The sequence below is a fragment of the Eptatretus burgeri genome, chromosome 9 (genome assembly GCF_056783735.1).
Source record: "Eptatretus burgeri isolate ZD-2024b chromosome 9, Ebu_testis_v1, whole genome shotgun sequence".
Lineage (NCBI taxonomy): Eukaryota > Metazoa > Chordata > Myxini > Myxiniformes > Myxinidae > Eptatretus > Eptatretus burgeri.
This window is the reverse complement of record NC_140969.1, coordinates 14,696,201-14,723,348: the sequence shown is the minus strand read 5'-3', so window position 1 is coordinate 14,723,348 and position 27,148 is coordinate 14,696,201. Positions and strand designations below refer to the sequence as shown.

Here is a 27,148-nt window from a genome sequence, read left to right as displayed (position 1 = left end):
GGCCATGGAAGTCACTTGATCCCATTTCTGTCCTGCCATTCTTTGGTCTTTTTTGCAGTGTGGCAAGGAGCTCCATCTTCCATCGACAGTGTTGTTTTTGACTATCTGACCAGTGGAGAAGACAGGGAGAAGTCCTTCCTCAAGGATAGAAGTGTGTTTCGTGGAGTTGCTGTTGCACACCCACTCCACAAGCTCTGACCGACCAGGACTCCAGATTGCTCCACACGCCATCACTGAAAAACCACTGTGTTTGACAGTTGGCTGCAATCGGTTAAAAGAGAACTCTTGACAAGGAAGTCTCCAGATCCACACATGTCCACTGTCAGAAAACTGAGCAAATTGGGACTCATCTGAAAAAAATGACAGTTTTCCAAAACTCCAAGGGTCTGTTGGTCACATCATCAGCCCACTTCGTTCTTTGAACATTGACTGGTCAAAGAAGACATTTTCTCTGAGCTGCTCTCCCATACTAGTCCATTTGATGAAGTAACTGCACGACAGTTCTTGAGCTAACGTGGAACTCCTCTGCAACATCTGCTGTCTTGAAACGGGGAGTTTTCTCAACGGATCACTTGACAGCTCCAAGACACCTTTCTGAGGGCCCAGATCGACCAGAATGGGAAGCTGTGGATTCCTTGCATTCGCTGGTGAATTGCACAATCACCTGATTATCTGACGCTGGCTGACTCCACTTCCGATTGTCCAACAATTCATCCTCTGAAAATCGTAAAGGTCTTGTGCTCCGTGGGTTTGAGGGAAAGTTAATTGTCGCACATGACCCAGGATCTCCTTTCTGCAAACAAATCGTTGAAGATCAGTCCAAATCACTCAGTAAAACTTGCTTTATACAGATTTAATGAATAGATTTAAGGTGTCTATTTACTTTTGTCATGTATCTGTGCAGGACTTTATAGTTTTTGACCCTTTCCCTCAATCGTGAAGGATCATTTTAACAATGAAATAATTATCGTATCCAGATTCGCATTCGGATATTCATCAAAATCGAATAATTTCTTCCTTGCGACACACCGAACCTGTCCACCAAGTTTCGTCCAAATTCGTCCACAACTTTCTGAGATATTGTGCTGTATATCATTTGTAGCCCGATCTCTCAATGGTGACTAATCACTGAAAAAAAAAATCACATTCTGGTTCCGGATCTTCACCGAAATCGAATCTGTTAGTCCTTGTCATATTCCAAACCTGACAACAAAGTTTCTTCCGAATCCGTCCGATACTTTTTGAAATATCCTTCACACAAACAGACAAACACACACAGAGGGGTGAAAACACAACCTCCTTCAACTTCTGTGGTGGAAGCGATGACGAGGTTTCAAAGATGACGGTGTCTCTCTTTTCCAACCAAGGAGCCAAAACCCAAACGACCCGTTGGTTTCTGTGGTGGAGTCTGCGGGCCTACGGGGAAGGGCATGGTGGTGTGGGAGTGGTCGGAGTGGTCATCGTATCTGCAAGGGATATAAGGTGTGCGCGCCGCCTGAGGCGTCGTAGTAATGCTGGAGTTGTCCGGCTCGTGAGTGTGCTAATATGCAATAAAGGAGAGCCACGGGCAGAGTACGCTCGCGCTCGTGCTTGTGCACCACAGCCCGGCTCGACTGTTCCTCCGCATCGTGTCTGCCTGCTAAGCATCTTCCATTCAGTACATTACAGTTGGCTGACGACGATCGTCGGATCGGCGTGTGCAGGGCGGCAAGTAACCCGTGCAGTTCCAAGCTACGGAGCCAAGGGTCTCGCCAGCACGAGCATGGCAGAAGGTCGGGGCACGGACGCGTACCCGTGTTCGGGGGAGATGAGTTCGAGTTGTTTTCTGAACAGTTAGGTTCCTACTTTCGCGCGAATGATGTAGAGGATGAAGAGAAGCGCAAGGCGATCTTGCTCGCCTCGCTATCAACGGAGCACTACCGGCTGCTAAGTGATTTGGTGGCTCCAAATAGACCCAGTGATGACGGGCTATCGTTTCAGGACATCGTGGCGAAAATGAAGACCCTCTTGGCGCCAGAGAAGTCGTTACATCTCGCGCGGTTCCAGTTCGATCACCTCGCTAAGGGTGGCGAGGAGCGCGTTGCAGACTTCGTAGCACGGGTGAAGCATTCGGCTGTGCCGTGCAAATTCACAACAGAGGAGCGTCCGGCACGGCTCAGAGATCGTTTTATTTCTGGTCTGCGAGACGCAAAGATGGTAGCAGCCATCCTGCGGTTGACCGACATCACATTCGACTCGGTGGTTGCGACTGCTTCGTATTTCGAGCAGACACTCACGGATGTCCACACCATTGCTGGCCAGGACGTAATGAGTAGCTCCAGCTGGGGCATGTCGGCTAATCCCGAGGTCCACGCGGTGACCGCACAAGTGCCGCAGGTCGCGCAGCCCGGAGTCCGCGCGATGGCTCAAGTGCCGCAGGTCGCACGCGCGCCTGGCGGTGCGGGACGAGGGGCACCGCAGCACGGTCGCACCGGGAGCGAAGGGGCTTTCCGGGGTGCTGGGGGTTCGGCGGTCCGCACCTGCGACAAATGTGCCCATATAAGAACACCGTGTGTTTGCATTGTCACAAGGTGGGACATTTAAAGCGTGTGTGTCGGATGGCGGGGGCCTCCGTTGGGGTCTTGGATGACGAGGTGCAGGAGGACCCCAGTGACCTGGAGATCGGCCTGTAACCGGGGCATGGCGATGCCGGCGAGCCGGAGCAGGAGATGCAACCACGGTTGAGTCTGTTTTCCGTTGGTTCGGAGATGACGATGCCTCTCACGGTGGAGGTCGAAGTGAATGGCGCACCGACTGTGTTTTGCGTGGATACCGGGGCTGCGGTGTCGGTCATGGGTGAGCAGGCGGCTCGTGGTCTTCGCGGTATTCGCCTGGTCAAGACGGCCTTGTCGTTATACACGTACACCGGTGAAGTGATTGCACCGCTTGCGAGGGCCGACGTCTCAGTGCGCTACCGAGGTCGACGCGCCCGACTCTCGGTGTTCGTTGTACGAGGGAGGGGCCCGCCCTTTTGGGTCGGGACTGGCTGGCACACCTCGGACTGGATCTCCGGTTCGTACCTCCAGTTGTGCCAGTGCTCTCTTCGAGGCCTTCGTCGAGTACCGAGGGCGAGGCTCTGGCGGCGAAGGCCGCATCGATGCGACGGTAGCGGCCGTTCGTTGCTGCCGGCGGCGGTGATGTGTGGTTCGGGAGCGGCGAGAGCCGTATCAGCTCTCGCGATGAGTTCCCGCGTTTCGGTAGCGCTCGTGAGGCAATGCGCGCCGGTGTTGTTCGGGCGGCTGCGACAGGTTGCGGTGAGCCCGTGGCGTTAAAGGGAGTCGCGAGTCACAACATCGAGTCGACAACCAAGAAACGGACTCGTGATGTGGGTTGTGGGTTGTTGTTCATGGCATATGTGTTTTTCCTTGCTCTAGTGATGCAGTTTAACGTTGTTGAAGTTAATGCCAGCAGTTCCCGTGTGAAAGTGGATTCGGCGGAGATAAATCAATGGGATTTGTATTATGATCAATGTGATGTGGGGGCTTTGGAAGCGGTGGTGGCGAATAAAGAGGTTGGGTTGGCCTTCCATTGTACCGGGCCGCGGGTTGTTGCTTTGTCATGTGCTGGGATTTTATCAGAAGAGCGCGCTGTATGGAAAAATGAGTTTGCAATACTTCGAATGATGTTCGTAGTGATTTATAACGAGCCTATGATTGAAGTGTGGTTTAAATGGAATTGCTACCGTCTAACTGCCGTGTGGGTCTTGGAGATCGACTCGGAACCAAGACTGGTGCACTGGTCGGCGTTACCCCCACCTCTGGTTGTGAGCGCAGCTCTCTGTGTTCGCTCAAGGCCGTTTAGACGGGCGTTGGCGTCTCAACTGATTGTGGTGCGTGGGTTGTTTTGGAGCATTAAGTGCATACAGCCAGCGGCGCTGTTCAGCGCCCCCGGCCAAGGTCGATCAAGGCTGGCGCTGGCGCCACGGCTTCCAGACAGCGGGCTTCCGGCCTCAGAATGTTTATCTACGTCGGGTCTGCCTGGGGGGAGTGGGCCGGAGGCGTTTGATGGTGCCGGGGGAGGTTGGCTCGAAAGATCGCCACGACCTCGGCGAGGGCCATGTCAGCATGAGCCGCCTGGGGGCGTTTCCGCTGTGTAGGGCTGCTGTGTTTTTCGCCTTGCTGCTTCATATCGGTAACCCGGCCAGAGTTTGGGAGGTGCTGTGTCTTCGGAATCTGGTCGTGGCAACTCCATTAACTCGCTTTCACGCATTATATGATGTGGTGTGCTGTTATACTTCGCTGTTTTCATTTTATTTTCATGGTTATTATACCGAAGTCCTTCGTGTTGTTTATGCTTCTTATAATGGTGATCATTTAATAATCATAGTTTTAGGGGGGAGGAGTGTGGTGGAGTCTGCGGGCCTACGGGGAAGGGCATGGTGGTGTGGGAGTGGTCGGAGTGGTCATCGTATCTGCAAGGGATATAAGGTGTGCGCGCCGCCTGAGGCGTCGTAGTAATGCTGGAGTCGTCCGGCTCGTGAGTGTGCTAATACGCAATAAAGGAGAGCCACGGGCAGAGTACGCTCGCGCTCGTGCTTGTGCACCACAGCCCGGCTCGACTGTTCCTCCGCATCGTGTCTGCCTGCGAAGCATCTTCCATTCAGTACATTACAGTTTCAAAAGTAAATGACCTCGACGTGATTTGAACACGCAACCTTCTGATCTGGAGTCAGGCGCACTACCATTGTGCCACGAGATCTCATCTACAAGTGAACCCAATAATAAATTCTCCATACTTCAGTCAAGTTTCTTGGGTTCAACAGACGAATGAGGACAGTGATGATACCTGCTGTTCGGACCCCCATTTGTGAGGTCCCAATTTTCGTGGTGTGGTGATGTTTTGTAATTTGCACGAGTTGGTGTGTTTTGATTGTTTGAGTGTGTTGGAGTTTGAATATTGTGGAGTGGGAGTGTTTTGGAGTCTTTGGGATGACTCAGCCGATGTTCAAACCGCTGATCTCCCAGACTCAGAGTGGACACTCCAACCATTACAGCATCGAGTCTGGTTTAAAATAAATAATTAATTAATGCCAACTCATTCCACCATGACAGTGAGAGAACACGAAAGGTCGCTTGATGGAGAGGCAAGAGAGAAGGATTTCACACACAATGATACTGTGAAGGTCATCACTGTAAATCTACGATCAATAGAAGAGGTGTGTGTGTGTGTGTGTGTTTGTGTGTGTGTGTGTGTGTGTGTGTGTGTGTGTGTGTGTGTGTGTGGGGGGGGCGACTTTTTGTCTATTAATTTTGTACATCGATTCATTAATTACGCACTTTTGGAATGTCCCTTTTGACCCTTTGTACTGTTGAGACCACTTCCAACTTTGAAAACCTTTTAAGACCCCCAAAACCATTAAGACCCTGAAATCCTGGAAGACCCAAAAATCTCAAAAGTCCCTGAGGACCCAACAGTCCAAAAAAATCCCTGAGGATACAAATGTCCCAAAAGTTTCCAGGACCCAAAACACCCAAAGACCTCGAAGATACTGTACATTCCTGTCGACCGTTCAAATATGTTTTGAATGCACAACAAATAATCCGTGAGAATTCTCATGTTTTAAACGCACGCCATGTTAAGGTGTAGGAAGCACCTCAATACGGACTTCTCTGCTCTCTCACGGCATTCTAATTACAAAAGAAACTGGAAGGGCACTCGGCAGAGTGCATGCCTCCGCCACGTAATGCCTGATCCATGAGAACATATTGGGCCCAATACATATTTGAAATATCTTGCGATAGAGAGACATGACAGAAGTGAATCGACATCGTGATTTTTTCCAAATCTATTTCTTGAACATTTGAAGAACATTTGATCCATTTCAATACATACACTGGTGTTTAGTGGACTTGACATTTGCAGATTTCAACACTTTTACTCTTTCAAGCAAAGAACGAACGAGTTCCGAAATTTTCTCTTCTGGGATTTCCACCCAGGCCTCATGCAAAAGGTTTTGCAATTCTGCCAATGATGTTGGTTTCTGGACATTTTCTGCACAGCTCGATCCAATTTAGCCCAGAGGTGTTCAATGGGATTCACGTGAGGAGACTGACTGGGCCATGGAAGTCACTTGATCCCATTTCTCTCCTGCCATTCTTTGGTCTTTTTTGCAGTGTGGCAAGGAGCTCCATCTTCCATGAACAGTGTTGTTTTTGACTATCTGACCAGTGGAGAAGGCAGGGAGAAGTCCTTCCTCAAGGATAGAAGTGTGTTTCGTGGAGTTGATATTGCCTGCCCACTCCACAAGCTCTGACCGACCAGTACTCCAGATTGCTCCACACGCCATCACTGAAAAACCACTGTGTTTGACAGTTGGCTGCAATCGTTTCAAAGAGAACTCTTGACTGGGAAGTCTCCAGATCCACACGTGTCCACTGTCAGAAAACTGAGCAAATTGGGACTCATCTGAAAAAAATGACAGTTTTCCAAAACTCCAAGGGTCTGTTGGCCACATCATCAGCCCACTTCGTTCTTTGAATGTTGACTGGTCGAAGAAGACATTTTCTCTGAGCTGCTCTCCCATAGTAGTCCATTTGATGAAGTTACTGCACGACAGTTCTTGAGCTAACTTGGAACTCCTCTGCAACATCTGCTGTCTTGAAACGGGGAGTTTTCTCAACGGATCACTTGACAGCTCCAAGACACCTTTCTGAGGGCCCAGATCGACCAGAATGGGAAGCTGTGGATTCCTTGCCTTCGCTGGTGAATTGCACAATCACCTGATGATCTGACTCTGGCTGACTCCACCTTCCGATTGTCCAGCAATTCATCCTCTGAAAATCGTAAAGGTCTTGTGCTTTCTGGGTTTGAGGCATAGTTAATTTTCGCACATGACGCAGGATCTCGTTTCTGCAAATAAATCGTTGAATATCAGTCCAAATCACTCAGTAAAACTTGCTTTATACTGATTAAACCAGAGGGGGAGCACTCGGGAGAGTGCAAAACCTCTGCCGCCAAAACTGCTCGGTCACTCAAGTAAACCTCATATCTTCTTCATTAAATATGATGTCAACAGTGCTGACAATTATCGTTCTTTTCTCCAATTTTTTTTTTGGGGCGGGCGCGGGGGTGCGTTGGAAATCACTTAAAACATGTAGAAATGCAAATAAAAAATTATTAATTGGGGGGGGGGATAATTTTTTTGGGGGGTTGGAAATCATTTAAAACATGTAGAAATGCAAAAAAAATATTCTCTATTTTTTTGGGAGGGGGGAGTGGGTTGGACATCACTTAAAACATGTAGAAATGCAAAAAAAAAAATTTTCTTTCACAATTTTTTGTGGGGCGGGGGGTTGGAAATCACTAAAAATCTGTAGAAATGCAAAAAAAAATTCTCTATTTTTTTGCGGGGGGAGTGGGTTGGAAATCACTTAGAACATGTAGAAATGCAAAAAAAAAAATCCCTTTTTTTGGGAGGGGGTAATTTTTTTGGGGGAGGTTGGAAATCATTTAAAACATGTGGAAATGCAAAAAAATTCTCTATTTTTTGGGGGGGTAACAATTTTTGGGGGGGGCGGTTGGAAATCACTCAAAACATGTAGAAATGAAAAAAAAAATTCTCAAACAATTTTTTTTTGGGTGGGGGGTGGAAATCACTTAAAATATGAAGAAATGCCAAAAAAATTATTTTTCTCTAACAATTTTTATTGGGGGGGGTTGGAAATCACTGAAAACATGCAGAAATGCAAAAAAAAATTCTTGAACAATTTTTGGGGGGGGCGTAACAATTTTTTTGGGGGTGGTTGGAAATCACCAAAAAACATACAGAAATGCAAAAAAAAAAAAAATTTTCTCTAACAATTTTTTTTTGGGGGGGGGGGGGGACCAAGTCCAAAATTTAATGGCATGATCCTTGGACCATACCTAAACCCCCCCCCCCACACCAAGTTTCGTCAAAATCCATCGAGGAGTTTTTCCGTAATACTGTTCACAAACATACAAAAAATAAACCAGTGTCACCCGCAGGTTGACCCGTATCTTGGCAAAAGGTGACGACGTGTGACTTCTTAAAGGTCACACTGAGGTGAACAGAGCTGCTATCCACCAGGAGCGACTCCTTAAGGAATATCTGCTTACGAGAGATTCCGATGAGAATCGTTCTACAGAGTAACCATGAAAAATATGCTTTTGCCTCATAATGTCACCAAATGACGTCATAATGTCTCAAGCTTGACATATCTAGAAAGCACTCATCGAGGTGTTGAATTTGAGGTCCTACACGATATGGTTGCTAAAACTTGAAAAGTTGACCTTGGGGTCAAATATGTTTGACCTCAGGCACTAACCATGAAGGTCAAGGCCAATCGCCACCAAAAATAAATCAACTGAGCGCCAGACCATGAACTATATTCCCATGAAGTTTGAAGACGATCCGATCAAAATTACTCAAAAAATAAGGGATTCGTCGATTCCCCTGATTTGCGACAAAGTGACCTTGACCTTTGACCTTGACCTTCAAAATTTTATGCGCTGAAAGGGACCTCTATATGCCTCTGATATGCGAAGTTACAAAAATTTCCAATGATAAATGTGCTCTGCAGAGTGATTTATATGTGATTACAGACCAAAAAAAAAAGAAAACAAAAGAAGGTCAAGGCCAATCGCAACCAAAAATTAATCAGCTGAGCGCCAGACCATGAACAATATTCCCATGAAGTTTGCAGACGATCCGATCAAAATTACTCAAAAAATAAGGGTTTCATCGACTCCCCTGATTTGCGACAGTGACCTTGACCTTTGACCTTGACCTTCAAAATTTTGTGCGCTGAAAGGGACCTCTATAGGCCTCTGATATGCGAAGTTACAAAAATTTCCAATGATAACTGTGCTCTGCAGAATTTTTCATACGTGATTACAAACAAAAAAAAGCAAAAAACATACAAGCTGACTCACATATCTTGCAAAAACTTCGTTTTGGCAAGATAACAAACAAGCAGTCATCGACTGGTACTTAAAAAATCGTCAACTTGACCTCTGACCTTGTCTAATAAAAGCTGTCTCTCGAGAAGGTCGCGACGCAAATCAGAAGTTTCTACGATGATTCTGCACCAAACCATCAAAAATCGAATGTTTTGGATGTTTGACCTCACTGTGACCTTGACCTTTGACCGATTTTGACCAAAATCTAATCAGCGCTAGCCACCACCCTCCTGAATGACGTGGTGTAATTTGACATTGGTAGCTTCTTCCTTTCTCGAGCTATCATTTTTTGGATGTTTGACCTCACTGTGACCTTGACCTTTGACCGATTTTGACCAAAATCTAACGAGCACGAGCCATAACCCTCCTGAATCACGTGGTGTAATTTGACATTGGTAGCTTCTTCCGTTCTCGATTTATCTGTACCAAACCATCAAAAATCGAATATTAGACCTCACTTTGACCTTTGACCGATTTCGACCAAAGTCGAACCAGCACGAGCCATCACCCTCCTGAATCACATGGTGTAATTTGACATTGGTAGCTTCTTGCATTCTCGAGTTATCGTGCCTACAAACAAACAAACAAACAAACAGAAACGGAAGTCATCAATATACTGACGAAATCTTTCGATTTCGGAAGTAACAAACAGAAAGGGGTGAAAACAGTAATCTCCGTCCATCTTCAAAGATGGCGGAGGTTAATGAATAGATTTAAGGTGTCTATTTACTTTTGTCATGTATCTGTGCAGGACTTTATTGTTTTTGACCCTATCCCTCAATCGTGAAGGATCATTTTAACAATGAAATAATTATCGTATCCAGATTCGGATTCGGATATTCATCAAAATCGAATAATTTCTTCCTTGCGACACACGAACCTGTCCACCAAGTTTCGTCCGAATTCGTCCACAACTTTCTGAGATATTGTGCTGTATATCATTTGTAGCCCAATCTCTCGATGTTGAAGAATTACTGAAAAAAAATATCACATTCTGGTTCTGGATCTTCACCGAAATCGGACCAGTTAGTCCTTGTCATGTTCCGAACCTGTCCACAAAGTTTCATCCGAATCCTTCCCAAACTTTTTGAGATATCCTTCACACAAACAGACAAACACACACAACGGGGTGAAAACACAACCTCCTTCACCTTCTGTGGTGGAAGTGATGATGAGATTTCAAAGATGACGGTGTCTGTCTTTTCCCCCGAAGGAGCCAAAACCCAAACGACCCATTGGTTTAAAAAGAAACGATCGCGCGTGATTTGAACACGCAACCTTCTGATCTGGAGTCAGACGCGCTGCCATTGTGCCACGAGATCGAATCTGCAAGTAAACCCAATAATAAATTCTCCATACTTCAGTCAAGTTTCTTGGGTTCATCAGACGAATGAGGACAGTGATGATACCTGCTGTTCGGACCCCCCTTTGTGAGGTCCAAATTTTCGTGGTGTGGTGATGTTTTGTAATTTGCACGAGTTGGTGTGTTTTGATTGTTTGAGTGTGTTGGAGTTTGAATATTTTGGAGTGGGAGTGTTTTGGAGTCTTTGGGATGACTCAGCCGATGTTCAAACCGCTGATCTCCCAGACTCAGAGTGGACACTCCAACCGTCACAGCATCGAGTCTGGTTTAAAATAAAAATAAATAATTGATGCCAACTCATTCCACCATGACAGTGAGAGAACACGAAAGCTCGCTTGATGGAGAGGCAAGAGAGAAGGATTTCACACACAATGATACTGTGAAGGTCGTCACTGTAAATCTACTATCATTAGATGAGGTGTGTGTGTGTGTGTGTGTGTGTGTGTGTGTGTGTGTGTGTGTGTGTGTGTGTGTGTGTGTGTGTTTGTGTGGTCGACTTTTTGTCTCTTAATTATGTACATCTATTCATTAATTGCGCACTTTTGGAATGTCCCTTTTGACCCTTTGTACTGTTGAGACCACTTCCAACTTTGAAAACCTTTTAAGACCCCCAAGACCATTAAGACCCCTTAATACCCTGAAGTCCTGGAAGACCCAAAAATCTCAACAGTCCCTGAGGACCTATAAGTCCAAAAAAATCCCTGATTGCACAAACGTCTCAAAAGTTTCCAGGACCCAAAACACCCAAAGACCTCGAAGATACTGTACATTCCTGAAGACCGTTCCATTTTTTTTTCAATGCATAACAAATAATGCGTGAGAATTCCCATGTTTTCAACGCACGCCATGATAAGGTGTAGAAAGCAACTCAATACGGACTTTTCTGCTCTCTCACGGCATTCTAATTACAAAAGAAACTGGAAGGGCACTCGGCAGAGTGCATGCCTCCGCCACGTAATGCCTTATCCATGAGAACATATTGGGCCCAACACATATTTGAATTATCTTGCGATAGAGAGACATGACAGAAGTGAATCGACATCATGATTTTTTCCGAATTTATTTCTTGAACATTTGAAGAACATTTGATCCATATCAATACATTCGCTGGTGTTTCGTGGAATTGCCATTTGCAGATTTCAACGCTTTTACTCTTTCAAGCAAAGAACGAACGAGTTCCGAAATTTTCTCTTCTGGGATTTCCACCCAGGCCTCATGCAAAAGGTTTTGCTATTTTGCCAATGATGTTGGTTTCCTGGACATTTTCTGCACAGCTCGATCCAATTTAGCCCAGAGGTGTTCAATGAGATTCACGTCAGTAGACTGACTGGGCCATGGAAGTCACTTGATCCCATTTCTGTCCTGCCTTTCTTTGGTCTTTTTTGCAGTGTGGCAAGGAGCTCCATCCTCCATCGACAGTGTTGTTTTTGACTATCTGACCAGTGGAGAAGACAGGGAGAAGTCCTTCCTCAAGGATAGAAGTGTGTTTCGTGGAGTTGCTGTTGCACACCCACTCCACAAGCTCTGACCGACCAGTACTCCAGATTGCTCCACACGCCATCACTGAAAAACCACTGTGTTTGACAGTTGGCTGCAATCGTTTCAAAGAGAACTCTTGACTGGGAAGTCTCTAGATCCACACGTGTCCACTGTCAGAAAACTGAGCAAATTGGGACTCATCTGAAAAAAATGACAGTTTTCCAAAACTCCAAGGGTCTGTTGGTCACATCATCAGCCCACTTCGTTCTTTGAACATTGACTGGTCAAAGAAGACATTTTCTCTGAGCTGCTCTCCCATAGTAGTCCATTTGATGAAGTAACTGCACGACAGTTCTTGAGCTAACTTGGAACTCCTCTGCAACATCTGCTGTCTTGAAACGGGGAGTTTTCTCAACGGATCACTTGACAGCTCCAAGACACCTTTCTGAGGGCCCAGATCGACCAGAATGGGAAGCTGTGGATTCCTTGCATTCGCTGGTGAATTGCACAATCACCTGATTATCTGACTCTGGCTGATTCCACTTCCGATTGTCCAACAATTCATCCTCTGAAAATCGTAAAGGTCTTGTGCTCCGTGGGTTTGAGGGAAAGTTAATTGTCGCACATGACCCAGGATCTCCTTTCTGCAAACAAATCGTTGAAGATCAGTCCAAATCACTCAGTAAAACTTGCTTTATACAGATTAAATGAATAGATTTAAGGAGTCTATTTACATTTGTCATGTATCCGTGCAGGACTTTATAGTTTTTGACCCTTTCCCTCAATCGTGAAGGATCATTTTAACAATTAAATAATTATCGTATCCAGATTCGGATTCGGATATTCATCAAATTCGAATAATTTCTTCCTTGCGACACACCGAACCTGTCCACCAAGTTTCGTCCAAATTCGTCCACAACTTTCTGAGATATTGTGCTGTTTATCATTTTAGCCCGATCTCTCAATGGTGACGAATCACTGAAAAAAAAAATCACATTCTGGTTCCGGATCTTCACCGAAATCGAATCTGTTAGTCCTTGTCATATTCCAAACCTGTCCACAAAGTTTCTTCCGAATCCGTCCCATACTTTTTGAAATATCCTTCACAAAAACAGACAAACACACACAAAGGGGGTGAAAACACAACCTCCTTCAACTTCTGTGGTCGAAGTGATGACGAGGTTTCAAAGATGACGGTGTCTCTCTTTTCCAACCAAGGAGCCAAAACCGAAACTTCCCGTTGGTTTCAAAAGTAAATGACCTCGACGTGATTTGAACACGCAACCTTCTGATCTGGAGTCAGACGCACTACCATTGTGCCACGAGATCTCATCTACAAGTGAACCCAATAATAAATTCTCCATACTTCAGTCAAGTTTTTGGGTTCATCAGTCGAATGAGGACAGTGATGATACCTGCTGTTCGGACCCCCATTTGTGAGGTCCCAATTTTCGTGGTGTGGTGATGTTTTGTAATTTGCACGAGTTGGTGTGTTTTGATTGATTGAGTGTGTTGGAGTTTGAATATTGTGGAGTGGGAGTGTTTTGGAGTCTTTGGGATGACTCAGCCGATGTTCAAACCACTGATCTCCCAGACTCAGAGTGGACACTCCAACCGTTACAGCATCGAGTCTGGTTTAAAATAAAAAATTAATTGATGCCAACTCATTCCACCATGACAGTGAGAGAACACGAAAGGTCGCTTGATGGAGAGGCAAGAGAGAAGGAATATCACACACAATGATACTGTGAAGGTCGTCACTGTAAATCTACGATCAACAGAAGAGGTGTGTGTGCGTGTGTGTGTGAGTGTGTGTGTGTGTGTGTGTGTGTGTGTGTGTGTGTGTGTGTGTGGGGGGGGGCGACTTTTTGTCGATTAATTTTGTACATCGATTCATTAATTACGCACTTTTGGAATGTCCCTTTTGACCCTTTGTACTGTTGAGACCACATCCAACTTTGAAAACCTTTCAAGACCCCCAAGACCATTAAGACCCCTGAAGTCCTGGAAGACCCAAAAATCTCAAAAGTCCCTGAGGACCCAACAGTCCAAAAAAATCCCTGAGGATACAAATGTCCCAAAAGTTTCCAGGACCCAAAACACCCAAAGACCTCGAAGATACTGTACTTTCCTGTCGACCGTTCAAATATGTTTTGAATTCACAACAAATGATCCGTGAGAATTCTCATGTTTTAAATGCATGCCATGTTAAGGTGTAGGAAGCACCTCAATACGGACTTCTCTGCTCTCTCACGGCATTCTAATTACAAAAGAAACTGGAAGGGCACTTGGCAGAGTGCATGCCTCCGCCACGTAATGCCTGATCCATGAGAACATATTGGGCCCAATATATATTTGAAATATCTTGCGATAGAAACACATGACAGAAGTGAATCGACATCATGATTTTTTCCAAATCTATTTCTTGAACATTTGAAGAACATTTGATCCATTTCAATACATACACTGGTGTTTAGTGGACTTGACATTTGCAGTTTTCAACACTTTTACTCTTTCAAGCAAAGAACTAACGAGTTCCGAAATTTTCTCTTCTGGGATTTCCACCCAGGCCTCATGCAAAAGGTTTTGCAATTCTGCCAATGATGTTGGTTTCTGGACATTTTCTGCACAGCTCGATCCAATTTAGCCCAGAGGTGTTCAATGGGATTCACGTGAGGAGACTGACTGGGCCATGGAAGTCACTTGATCCCATTTCTCTCCTGCCATTCTTTGGTCTTTTTTGCAGTGTGGCAAGGAGCTCCATCTTCCATGAACAGTGTTGTTTTTGACTATCTGACCAGTGGAGAAGGCAGGGAGAAGTCCTTCCTCAAGGATAGAAGTGTGTTTCGTGGAGTTGATATTGCCTGCCCACTCCACAAGCTCTGACCGACCAGTACTCCAGATTGCTCCACACGCCATCACTGAAAAACCACTGTGTTTGACAGTTGGCTGCAATCGTTTCAAAGAGAACTCTTGACTGGGAAGTCTCCAGATCCACATGTGTCCACTGTCAGAAAACTGAGCAAATTGGGACTCATCTGAAAAAACTGACAGTTTTCCAAAACTCCAAGGGTCTGTTGGCCACATCATCAGCCCACTTCTTTCTTTGAATGTTGACTGGTCGAAGAAGACATTTTCTCTGAGCTGCTCTCCCATCGTAGTCCATTTGATGAAGTTACTGCACAACAGTTCTTGAGCTAACTTGGAACTCCTCTGCAACATCTGCTGTCTTGAAACGGGGAGTTTTCTCAATGGATCCCTTGACAGCTCCAAGACACCTTTCTGAGGGCCCAGATCGACCAGAATGGGAAGCTGTGGATTCCTTGCCTTCGCTGGTGAATTGCACAATCACCTGATTATCTAACTCTGGCTGACTCCACCTTCCGATTGTCCAACAATTCATCCTCTGAAAATCGTAAAGGTCTTGTGCTCCGTGGGTTTGAGGGAAAGTTAATTGTCGCACATGACCCAGGATCTCCTTTCTGCAAACAAATCGTTGAAGATCAGTCCAAATCACTCAGTAAAACTTGCTTTATACAGATTAAATGAATAGATTTAAGGAGTCTATTTACATTTGTCATGTATCCGTGCAGGACTTTATAGTTTTTGACCCTTTCCCTCAATCGTGAAGGATCATTTTAACAATTAAATAATTATCGTATCCAGATTCGGATTCGGATATTCATCAAATTCGAATAATTTCTTCCTTGCGACACACCGAACCTGTCCACCAAGTTTCGTCCAAATTCGTCCACAACTTTCTGAGATATTGTGCTGTTTATCATTTTAGCCCGATCTCTCAATGGTGACGAATCACTGAAAAAAAAATCACATTCTGGTTCCGGATCTTCACCGAAATCGAATCTGTTAGTCCTTGTCATATTCCAAACCTGTCCACAAAGTTTCTTCCGAATCCGTCCCATACTTTTTGAAATATCCTTCACACAAACAGACAAACACACACAAAGGGGGTGAAAACACAACCTCCTTCAACTTCTGTGGTGGAAGTGATGACGAGGTTTCAAAGATGACGGTGTCTCTCTTTTCCAACCAAGGAGCCAAAACCGAAACTTCCCGTTGGTTTCAAAAGTAAATGACCTCGACGTGATTTGAACACGCAACCTTCTGATCTGGAGTCAGACGCACTACCATTGTGCCACGAGATCTCATCTACAAGTGAACCCAATAATAAATTCTCCATACTTCAGTCAAGTTTTTGGGTTCATCAGTCGAATGAGGACAGTGATGATACCTGCTGTTCGGACCCCCATTTGTGAGGTCCCAATTTTCGTGGTGTGGTGATGTTTTGTAATTTGCACGAGTTGGTGTGTTTTGATTGATTGAGTGTGTTGGAGTTTGAATATTGTGGAGTGGGAGTGTTTTGGAGTCTTTGGGATGACTCAGCCGATGTTCAAACCACTGATCTCCCAGACTCAGAGTGGACACTCCAACCGTTACAGCATCGAGTCTGGTTTAAAATAAAAAATTAATTGATGCCAACTCATTCCACCATGACAGTGAGAGAACACGAAAGGTCGCTTGATGGAGAGGCAAGAGAGAAGGAATATCACACACAATGATACTGTGAAGGTCGTCACTGTAAATCTACGATCAACAGAAGAGGTGTGTGTGCGTGTGTGTGTGAGTGTGTGTGTGTGTGTGTGTGTGTGTGTGTGTGTGTGTGTGGGGGGGGGCGACTTTTTGTCGATTAATTTTGTACATCGATTCATTAATTACGCACTTTTGGAATGTCCCTTTTGACCCTTTGTACTGTTGAGACCACATCCAACTTTGAAAACCTTTCAAGACCCCCAAGACCATTAAGACCCCTGAAGTCCTGGAAGACCCAAAAATCTCAAAAGTCCCTGAGGACCCAACAGTCCAAAAAAATCCCTGAGGATACAAATGTCCCAAAAGTTTCCAGGACCCAAAACACCCAAAGACCTCGAAGATACTGTACTTTCCTGTCGACCGTTCAAATATGTTTTGAATTCACAACAAATGATCCGTGAGAATTCTCATGTTTTAAATGCATGCCATGTTAAGGTGTAGGAAGCACCTCAATACGGACTTCTCTGCTCTCTCACGGCATTCTAATTACAAAAGAAACTGGAAGGGCACTTGGCAGAGTGCATGCCTCCGCCACGTAATGCCTGATCCATGAGAACATATTGGGCCCAATATATATTTGAAATATCTTGCGATAGAAACACATGACAGAAGTGAATCGACATCATGATTTTTTCCAAATCTATTTCTTGAACATTTGAAGAACATTTGATCCATTTCAATACATACACTGGTGTTTAGTGGACTTGACATTTGCAGTTTTCAACACTTTTACTCTTTCAAGCAAAGAACTAACGAGTTCCGAAATTTTCTCTTCTGGGATTTCCACCCAGGCCTCATGCAAAAGGTTTTGCAATTCTGCCAATGATGTTGGTTTCTGGACATTTTCTGCACAGCTCGATCCAATTTAGCCCAGAGGTGTTCAATGGGATTCACGTGAGGAGACTGACTGGGCCATGGAAGTCACTTGATCCCATTTCTCTCCTGCCATTCTTTGGTCTTTTTTGCAGTGTGGCAAGGAGCTCCATCTTCCATGAACAGTGTTGTTTTTGACTATCTGACCAGTGGAGAAGGCAGGGAGAAGTCCTTCCTCAAGGATAGAAGTGTGTTTCGTGGAGTTGATATTGCCTGCCCACTCCACAAGCTCTGACCGACCAGTACTCCAGATTGCTCCACACGCCATCACTGAAAAACCACTGTGTTTGACAGTTGGCTGCAATCGTTTCAAAGAGAACTCTTGACTGGGAAGTCTCCAGATCCACATGTGTCCACTGTCAGAAAACTGAGCAAATTGGGACTCATCTGAAAAAACTGACAGTTTTCCAAAACTCCAAGGGTCTGTTGGCCACATCATCAGCCCACTTCTTTCTTTGAATGTTGACTGGTCGAAGAAGACATTTTCTCTGAGCTGCTCTCCCATCGTAGTCCATTTGATGAAGTTACTGCACAACAGTTCTTGAGCTAACTTGGAACTCCTCTGCAACATCTGCTGTCTTGAAACGGGGAGTTTTCTCAATGGATCCCTTGACAGCTCCAAGACACCTTTCTGAGGGCCCAGATCGACCAGAATGGGAAGCTGTGGATTCCTTGCCTTCGCTGGTGAATTGCACAATCACCTGATTATCTAACTCTGGCTGACTCCACCTTCCGATTGTCCAACAATTCATCCTCTGAAAATCGTAAAGGTCTTGTGCTCCGTGGGTTTGAGGGAAAGTTAATTGTCGCACATGACCCAGGATCTCCTTTCTGCAAACAAATCGTTGAAGATCAGTCCAAATCACTCAGTAAAACTTGCTTTATACAGATTAAATGAATAGATTTAAGGTGTTTATTTACTTTTGTCATGTATCTGTGCAGGACTTTATAGTTTTTGACCCTTTCCCTCAATCGTGAAGGATCATTTTAACAATTAAATAATTATCGTATCCAGATTCGGATTCGGATATTCATCAAATTCGAATAATTTCTTCCTTGCGACACACCGAACCTGTCCACCAAGTTTCGTCCAAATTTGTCCAGAACTTTCTGAGATATAGTGCTGTATATCATTTTAGCCCGATCTCTCAATGGTGACGAATCACTGAAAAAAAAATCACATTCTGGTTCCGGATCTTCATCGAAATCGAATCTGTTCGTCCTTGTCATATTCCAAACCTGTCCACAAAGTTTCGTCCGAATCCGTCCCATACTTTTTGAAATATCCTTCACACAAACAGACAAACACACACAAAGGGGTGAAAACACAACCTCCTTCAACTTCTGTGGTGGAAGCGATGACGAGGTTTCAAACATGACGGTGTCTCTCTTTTCCCCCGAAGGTGCCAAAACCGAAACTTCCCGTTGGTTTCAAAAGTAAATGATCTTGACGTGATTTGAACACACAACCTTCTGATCTGGAGTCAGATGCACTACCATTGTGCCACGAGATCTCAACTACAAGTGAACCCAATCATAAATTCTCCATACTTCAGTCAAGTTTCTTGGGTTCATCAGACGAATGAGGACAGTGATGATACCTGCTGTTCGGACCCCCATTTGTGAGGTCCCAATTTTCGTGGTGTGGTGATGTTTTGTAATTTGCATGAGTTGGTGTGTTTTGATTGTTTGAGTGTGTTGGAGTTTGAATATTTTGGAGTGGGAGTGTTTTGGAGTCTTTGGGATGACTCAGCCGATGTTCAAACTGCTGATCTCCCAGACTCAGAGTGGACACTCCAACCGTCACAGCATCGAGTCTGGTTTAAAATAAATAAATAATTGATGCCAACTCATTCCACCATGACAGTGAGAGAACACGAAAGGTCGCTTGATGGAGAGGCAAGAGAGAAGGATTTCACACACAATGATACTGTGAAGGTCGTCACTGTAAATCTACGATCAATAGAAGAGGTGTGTGTGCGTGTGTGTGTGAGTGTGTGTGTGTGTGTGTGTGTGTGTGTGTGTGTGTGTGTGTGTGTGTGTGTGTGTGTGTGTGTGTGTGTGTGTGTGTGTGTGTGGGGGGGGGCGACTTTTTGCCTATTAATTTTGTATATCGATTCATTAATTACGCACTTTTGGAATGTCCCTTTTGACCCTTTGTACTGTTGAGACCACATCCAACTTTGAAAACCTTTCAAGACCCCCAAGACCATTAAGACCCCTGAAGTCCTGGAAGACCCAAAAATCTCAAAAGTCCCTGAGGACCCAACAGTCCAAAAAAATCCCTGAGGATACAAATGTCCCAAAAGTTTCCAGGACCCAAAACACCCAAAGACCTCGAAGATACTGTACTTTCCTGTCGACCGTTCAAATATGTTTTGAATGCACAACAAATAATCCGTGAGAATTCTCATGTTTTAAACGCACGCCATGTTAAGGTGTAGGAATCAACTCAATACGGACTTCTCTGCTCTCTCACGGCATTCTAATTACAAAAGAAACTGGAAGGGCACTTGGCAGAGTGCATGCCTCCGCCACGTAATGCCTGATCCATGAGAACATATTGGGCCCAATACATATTTGAAATATTTTGCGATAGAAAGACATGACAGAAGTGAATCGACATCATGATTTTTTCCAAATCTATTTCTTGAACATTTGAAGAACATTTGATCCATTTCAATACATACACTGGTGTTTAGTGGACTTGACATTTGCAGTTTTCAACACTTTTACTCTTTCAAGCAAAGAACTAACGAGTTCCGAAATTTTCTCTTCTGGGATTTCCACCCAGGCCTCATGCAAAAGGTTTTGCAATTCTGCCAATGATGTTGGTTTCTGGACATTTTCTGCACAGCTCGATCCAATTTTGCCCAGAGGTGTTCAATGGGATTCACGTCAGGAGACTGACTGGGCCATGGAAGTCACTTGATCCCATTTCTGTCCTGCCATTCTTTGGTCTTTTTTGCAGTGTGGCAAGGAGCTCCATCTTCCATGAACAGTGTTGTTTTTGACTATCTGACCAGTGGAGAAGGCAGGGAGAAGTCCTTCCTCAAGGATAGAAGTGTGTTTCGTGGAGTTGATATTGCCTGCCCACTCCACAAGCTCTGACCGACCAGTACTCCAGATTGCTCCACACGCCATCACTGAAAAACCACTGTGTTTGACAGTTGGCTGCAATCGTTTCAAAGAGAACTCTTGACTGGGAAGTCTCCAGATCCACATGTGTCCACTGTCAGAAAACTGAGCAAATTGGGACTCATCTGAAAAAAATGACAGTTTTCCAAAACTCCAAGGGTCTGTTGGCCACATCATCAGCCCACTTCGTTCTTTGAATGTTGACTGGTCGAAGAAGACATTTTCTCTGAGCTGCTCTCCCATCGTAGTCCATTTGATGAAGTTACTGCACAACAGTTCTTGAGCTAACTTGGAACTTCTCTGCAACATCTGCTGTCTTGAAACGGGGAGTTTTCTCAATGGATCCCTTGACAGCTCCAAGATACCTTTCTGAGTGCCCAGATCGACCAGAATGGGAAGCTGTGGATTCCTTGCCTTCGCTGGTGAATTGCACAATCACCTGATTATCTAACTCTGGCTGACTCCACCTTCTGATTGTCCAGCAATTCATCCTCTGAAAATCGTAAAGGTCTTGTGCTCCCTCGGTTTGAGGCATAGTTAATTTTCGCACATGACGCAGGATCTCGTTTCTGCAAATAAATCGTTGAATATCAGTCCAAATCACTCAGTAAAACTTGCTTTATACTGATTAAACCAGAGGGGGAGCACTCAGGAGAGTGCAAAACCTCTTCCGCCAATACTGCTCGGTCACTCAAGTAAACCTTATATCTTCTTCATTTAATATGATGTCAACAGTGCTGACAGAGTTATCGTTCTTTTCTCCAAAATTTTTTTTTTGGGGGGGGGAGGGTTGGAAATCACTTAAAACATGTAGAAATGCAAAAAAAAAAAAGAATTGGGGGGGGGGTGTTGGAAATCATTTAAAACATGTAGAAATGCAAAAAAAATTCTCTATTTTTGGGAGGGGGAGTGGGTTGGAAATCACTTAAAACATGTAGAAATGCAAAAAAAATTTCTTTCACAATTTTTTGGTGTGGGGAGGGGTTGGAAATCACTTAAAATCTGTAGAAATGCAAAAAAAAAATTCTCTTTTTTTTGGGGGGGGGAGTGGGTTGGAAATCACTTAGAACATGTAGAAATGCAAAAAAAATCCCTTTTGTTTCAGGGGGTAATTTTTTTGGGGGGGCTGGAAATCATTTAAAACATGTGGAAATGCAAAAAAAAATCTCTATTTTTTGGGGGGGTAACAATTTTTGGGGGCGGTTGGAAATCACTCAAAACATGTAGAAATGAAAAAAATTCTCAAACATTTTTTTTGGGGGGGGGGTTGGAAATCACTTAAAATATGAAGAAATGCAAAAAAAAATGTATTTTTCTCTAACAATTTTTTTTGGGGCGGGGGGGGGGGGTGGAAATCACTGGAAACATGCAGAAATGCAAAAAAAAAATTCTTGAACAATTTTTTTTGGTGGGGGGGCGTAACAATTTTTTTTGGTGGGGGGGCGTAACAATTTTTTTTGGGGTGGTTGGAAATCACCAAAAACATACAGAAATGCAAAAAAAAAATTTTTTTTTTCTCAAACAATTTTTTTGGGGGGGGGGGACCAAGTCCAAAATTTAATGGCATGATCCTTGGACCATACCTAACCACCCCACCAAGTTTCGTCGAAATCCTTCGAGGAGTTTTTCCGTAATACTGTTCACAAACATACAAAAAAATAAACCAGTGTCACCCGCAGGTTGACCCGTATCTTGCCAAAAGGTGACGACATGTGACTTCTTAAAGGTCACACTGAGGGGAACAGAGCTGCTATCCACCAGGAGCGACTCCTTGAGGAATATCTGCCTAAGAGAGATTCCGATGAGAATCGTTCTACAGAGTAACCATGAAAAATATGCTTTTGCCTCATAATGTCACCAAATGACGTCATAATGTCTCAAGCTTGACATATCTAGAAAGCACTCATCGAGGTGTTCAATTTGAGGTCCTACAAGATATGGTTCCTAAAACTTGAAAAGTTGACCTTGGGGTCAAATATGTTTGACCTCAGGCGCTAACCATGAAGGTCAAGGCCAATCGCCACCAAAAATTAATCAACTGAGCGCCAGACCATGAACTATATTCCCATGAAGTTTGAAGACGATCCGATCAAAATTACTCAAAAAATAAGGGTTTCGTCGATTCTGCTGATTTGCGACAAAGTGACCTTGACCTTTGACCTTGACCTTCAAAATTTTATGCACTGAAAGGGACCTCTATAGGCCTCTGATATGCGAAGTTACAAAAATTTCCAATGATAACTGTGCTCTGCAGAATTTTTTATACGTGATTACAGACAAACAAACAAACAAAAAAAACATACAAGCTGACTAACATATCTTGCAAAAACTTCGTTTTGGCAAGATAAAAAACATACAAGCTGACTAACATATCTGGCAAAAACTTCGTTTTGGCAAGATAACAAACAAGCAGTCATTGACTGGTACTTAGGAAATCGTCAACTTGACCTCTGACCTTGTCTAATAAAAGCTGTCTCTCGAGAAGGTCGCGACGCAAACCAGAAGTTTCTACGATGATTCTGCACCAACCCATCAAAAATTGAATGTTTTGGATGTTTGACCTGACTGTGACCTTGACCTTTGACCGATTTTGACCAAAATCTAATCAGCACGAGCCATCACGCTCCTGAATCATGTGGTGTAATTTGACATTGGTAGCTTCTTCCGTTCTCGAGTTATCTGTACCAAACCATCAAAAATCGAATATTTGACCTCACTTTGACCTTGACCTTTGACCGATTTCGACCAAAATCTAATCAGCACGAGCCATCACCCTCCTGAATCACGTGGTGTAATTTGACATTGGTAGCTTCTTCCATTCTCAAGTTATCGTGCCAACAAACAAACAAACAAACAAAAACAGTCACCCGCAGGGTGACCCGTATCTTGCCAAAAGCTGACCACGTGTGACTTCTTTAAGGTCACACTGAGGTGAACAGAGCTGCTATCCACCAGGAGTGACTCCTTGAGGAATATCTGCCGACGAGAGATTCCGATGAGAATCGTTCTACAGAGTAACCATGAAAAATATGCGTTTGCCTCATTACGTCACCAAATGACGTCATAATGTCTCAAGCTTGACATATCTAGAAAGCACTCATCGAGGTGTTCAATTTGAGGTACTACACGATATGGTTCCTAAAACTTGAAAATTTGACCTTGGGGGTAAATATGTTTGACCTCAGGCGCTAACCATGAAAGTCAAGGCCAATCGCCACCAAAAACTAATCAGCTGAGCGCCAGACCATGAACTATATTACCATGAAGTTTGAAGACGATCCGATCAAAATTACTCAAAAAATAAGGGTTTCGTCGACTCCCCTGATTTGCGACAAAATGACCTTGACCTTTGACCTTGACCTTCAAAATTTTGTGCACTGAAAGGGACCTCTATAGGCCTCTGATATGCGAAGTTACAAAAATTTCCAATGATAACTGTGCTCTGCAGAATTTTTTATTCGTGATTTCAGACAAACAAACAAACAAACAAACAACAACAAAAAAAAAACATACAAGCTGACTAAAGGCCCGGTCACACCTTGATGTTTTAGCCAACGTACGCCGATTTTTGAATTTTTTTTCTAAAACGCTGGCACACGTTGAATACGTTATGGGTAAATTTTGATAACATCGAGAGCACGCTGAAAAACACTGCCATACGTCGTTGTACGTTGGCTTTAAACGTTGTACTTTTTGGTTGTCCTCAAAATTTTTTCATGCTTGAAATTTCACGACGTATGCCGGCGTATGACTCACACGTTCCGCTACGCTGGCCACAAGTTGTATGCACGGTCTGCCATCGTTGACAGACGTCAACACATGCAACTTGTAAGTTAATCATAAGTTGAGACACGCCGAGGTAATGTTTAGTGTACCCAAAACTTATTTCTAACCTATGATTAATGTGTTGTTGGCACGTTACGCGGTCGTTGCCACACGTCGACAGACGTTACTTTTAAGTTACTCATAGGCTGAAAGACGTCGGTATAATGGATCGTCCTTGCGTCAGCGTCCACGGCCACGACCAGGACACTTATTTGCAGCATTCTTCAAACTTTTCTTCGGCATGACGAGGATGTTCACACTTCGATGTCTTGCTTGGCTATGATTCCAATTGTCCATCGGCAGCGTCTATTTAAAATAGTCGAGTTTGAGCGTTTTAACACGTTCAGAAGAAACGCTTCAAATTTCAAAACCCCAGCGTCAAAAAACAAAGGCGAGTGACAGCAATTTAAATCGTTCATTGTAAACAATGAAAATAGCTGAGTGGTACCGTTTAAAAGTCGTTGAGTGTAAAAAAAAATCCAATTGTTGAGCGCAAGAGTCTACTTTCAATAGTGGAGATGCAGCCATTTAAATCGTTGAGTTTATCATTTAAATCGTTAAACGCAAGGACGATCCATCATAACCCACACCCTCCCCCTCACACTCACCTACTACTGCCAACATGAACAAACTACGACTAATACTAATACTAATACTGATACTGATACTGTTACTGCTGACATGGACATCGACTCAAAAAGGACTCGAAAACACTGTTGGGTTCCCCTTTTATGAGCAGCATTTTTATATACCAATTCCCAAAACCGCTGGGAACACGTCTTTGTATGGCAGTTGTAAGCTAGAAACACGTCAATTTATTTTTTTTGTCGACCGGAAGACGTCATTGGAATACGTCTACATACGTCGATGTGTGTTGGGACTACGTAAAGAATTGGTTCAAAGCACGTCAAACATAAGTTAGAAATAAGTTTCGCGTAAAAAAGACATTACCGCGACGTGTTTCGACTTATGAGTAGCTTATAAGTAGCGTTTGTGGACGTGTGTAAGCGTCCACATATCGTGTGTAAAACTTATCCCCATCGCATGCGGAGCGTGTGTCATACGCCGAGTACGTCGTAAAATTTTGAACATGTTTAGAATTTCTTGGCGTACTCTACTTACTACTACGTATGATAGCGTACTTTAGCGTTCTACTCACGTATACCAAACTTGCTCATACCGTATTTGACGTGCCCCAACGTTTTAGACACATTTTTCTTAGGTCGGCATACGCTGGCAAGATCGCCAAGGTGTGACCGCGATGTTGTCACTTCCATTTCTACGGCAGTTACGATTCGAATCGTTGTGCGTCAGCCTTTTAATAGGCTACGTCACGACATCGTCGGCGATGCGTGCAACGCGCTATGCCGAAGTTAGACTATCGTTGGGCATCGGTTGTGTAGGCCAACAACAGGTTCAGCATTCGTTGGTATAAGTTATCTATAACACAACGAAACGTTCTGTGTCCATTACCAATGCGTTATACATAAGACCAAGTCGCTATGAATACGTCCGAATCTTTAAAAAAAAAACATCAAAAGTTCAACGTAAGCCAGCGTTTTACATACATTTTAATACGTTGCCATCGCTGGCTAAAACGTCAAGGTGTGACCGGGCCTTCACATATCTTGCAAAAACTTCGTTTTGGCAAGATAACAAACAAACAGAAACGGAAGTCATCAATATTCTGACGAAATCTTTAGATTTCGGAAGTAACAAACAGAAAGGGGTGAAAACAGTAACCTCCGTCCATCTTCGAAGATGGCGGAGGTTAATGAATAGATTTAAGGTGTCTATTTTCTTTTGTCATGTATCTGTGCAGGACTTTATTGTTTTTGACCCGATCCCTCAATCGTGAAGGATCATTTTAACAATTAAATAATTATCGTATCCAGATTCGGATTCGGATATTCAGCAAAATCGAATAATTTCTTCCTTGCGACACACGAACCTGTCCACCAAGTTTCGTCCGAATTCGTCCACAACTTTCTGAGATATTGTGCTGTATATCATTTGTAGCCCAATCTCTCAATGGTGAAGAATCACTGAAAAAAATATCACATTCTGGTTCCGGATCTTCACCGAAATCGGACCAGTTAGTCCTTGTCATGTTCCGAACCTGTCCACAAAGTTTCATCCGAATCCGTCCCAAACTTTTTGAGATATCCTTCACACAAACAGACAAACACACACAACGGGGTGAAAACACAACCTCCTTCACCTTCTGTGGTGGAAGTGATGATGAGATTTCAAAGATGACGGTGTCTCTCTTTTCCCCCGAAGGAGCCAAAACCAAAACGACCCGTTGGTTTAAAAAGAAATGATCTCGACGTGATTTGAACACGCAACCTTCTGATCTGGAGTCAGACACGCTACCATTGTGCCACGAGATCTTATCTGCAAGTGAACCCAATAATAAATTCTCCATACTTCAGTCAAGTTTCTTGGGTTCAACAGACGAATGAGGACAGTGATGATACCTGCGATTCGGACCCCCTTTGTGAGGTCCCAATTTTCGTGGTGTGGTGATGTTTTGTAATTTGCACGAGTTGGTGTGTTTTCATTGTTTGAGTGTGTTGGAGTTTGAATATTTTGGAGTGGGAGTGTTTTGGAGTCTTTGGGATGACTCAGCCGATGTTCAAACCGCTGATCTCCCAGACTCAGAGTGGACACTCCAACCGTTACAGCATCGAGTCTGGTTTAAAATAAATAATTAATTGATGCCAACTCATTCCACCATGACAGTGAGAGAACACGAAAAGTCGCTTGATGGAGAGGCAAGAGAGAGGGATTTCACACACAATGATACTGTGAAGGTCATCACTGTAAATCTACGATCAATAGAAGAGGTGTGTGTGCGTGTGTGTGTGAGTGTGTGTGTGTGTGTGTGTGTGTGTGAGT

General features: G+C 44.1%; 5 non-coding genes across 5 annotated transcripts; all 5 read right to left on the bottom strand.

Annotated features, from left to right (window-relative positions):
• Positions 1 to 4,665: 4,665 nt before the first annotated feature.
• On the bottom strand, positions 4,666 to 4,737 carry TRNAW-CCA (transfer RNA tryptophan (anticodon CCA)). The gene has a single exon. It is a non-coding gene; the product is annotated as a tRNA-Trp (tRNA).
• Positions 4,738 to 13,057: 8,320 nt separating this feature from the next.
• TRNAW-CCA (transfer RNA tryptophan (anticodon CCA)) lies at positions 13,058 to 13,129 on the bottom strand. Its single transcript has one exon. It is a non-coding gene; the product is annotated as a tRNA-Trp (tRNA).
• A 2,765-nt stretch (positions 13,130 to 15,894) lies between these two features.
• On the bottom strand, positions 15,895 to 15,966 carry TRNAW-CCA (transfer RNA tryptophan (anticodon CCA)). The gene has a single exon. It is a non-coding gene; the product is annotated as a tRNA-Trp (tRNA).
• A 2,760-nt stretch (positions 15,967 to 18,726) lies between these two features.
• TRNAW-CCA (transfer RNA tryptophan (anticodon CCA)) lies at positions 18,727 to 18,798 on the bottom strand. Its single transcript has one exon. It is a non-coding gene; the product is annotated as a tRNA-Trp (tRNA).
• Positions 18,799 to 26,568: 7,770 nt separating this feature from the next.
• TRNAW-CCA (transfer RNA tryptophan (anticodon CCA)) lies at positions 26,569 to 26,640 on the bottom strand. The gene has a single exon. It is a non-coding gene; the product is annotated as a tRNA-Trp (tRNA).
• Positions 26,641 to 27,148: the final 508 nt, after the last annotated feature.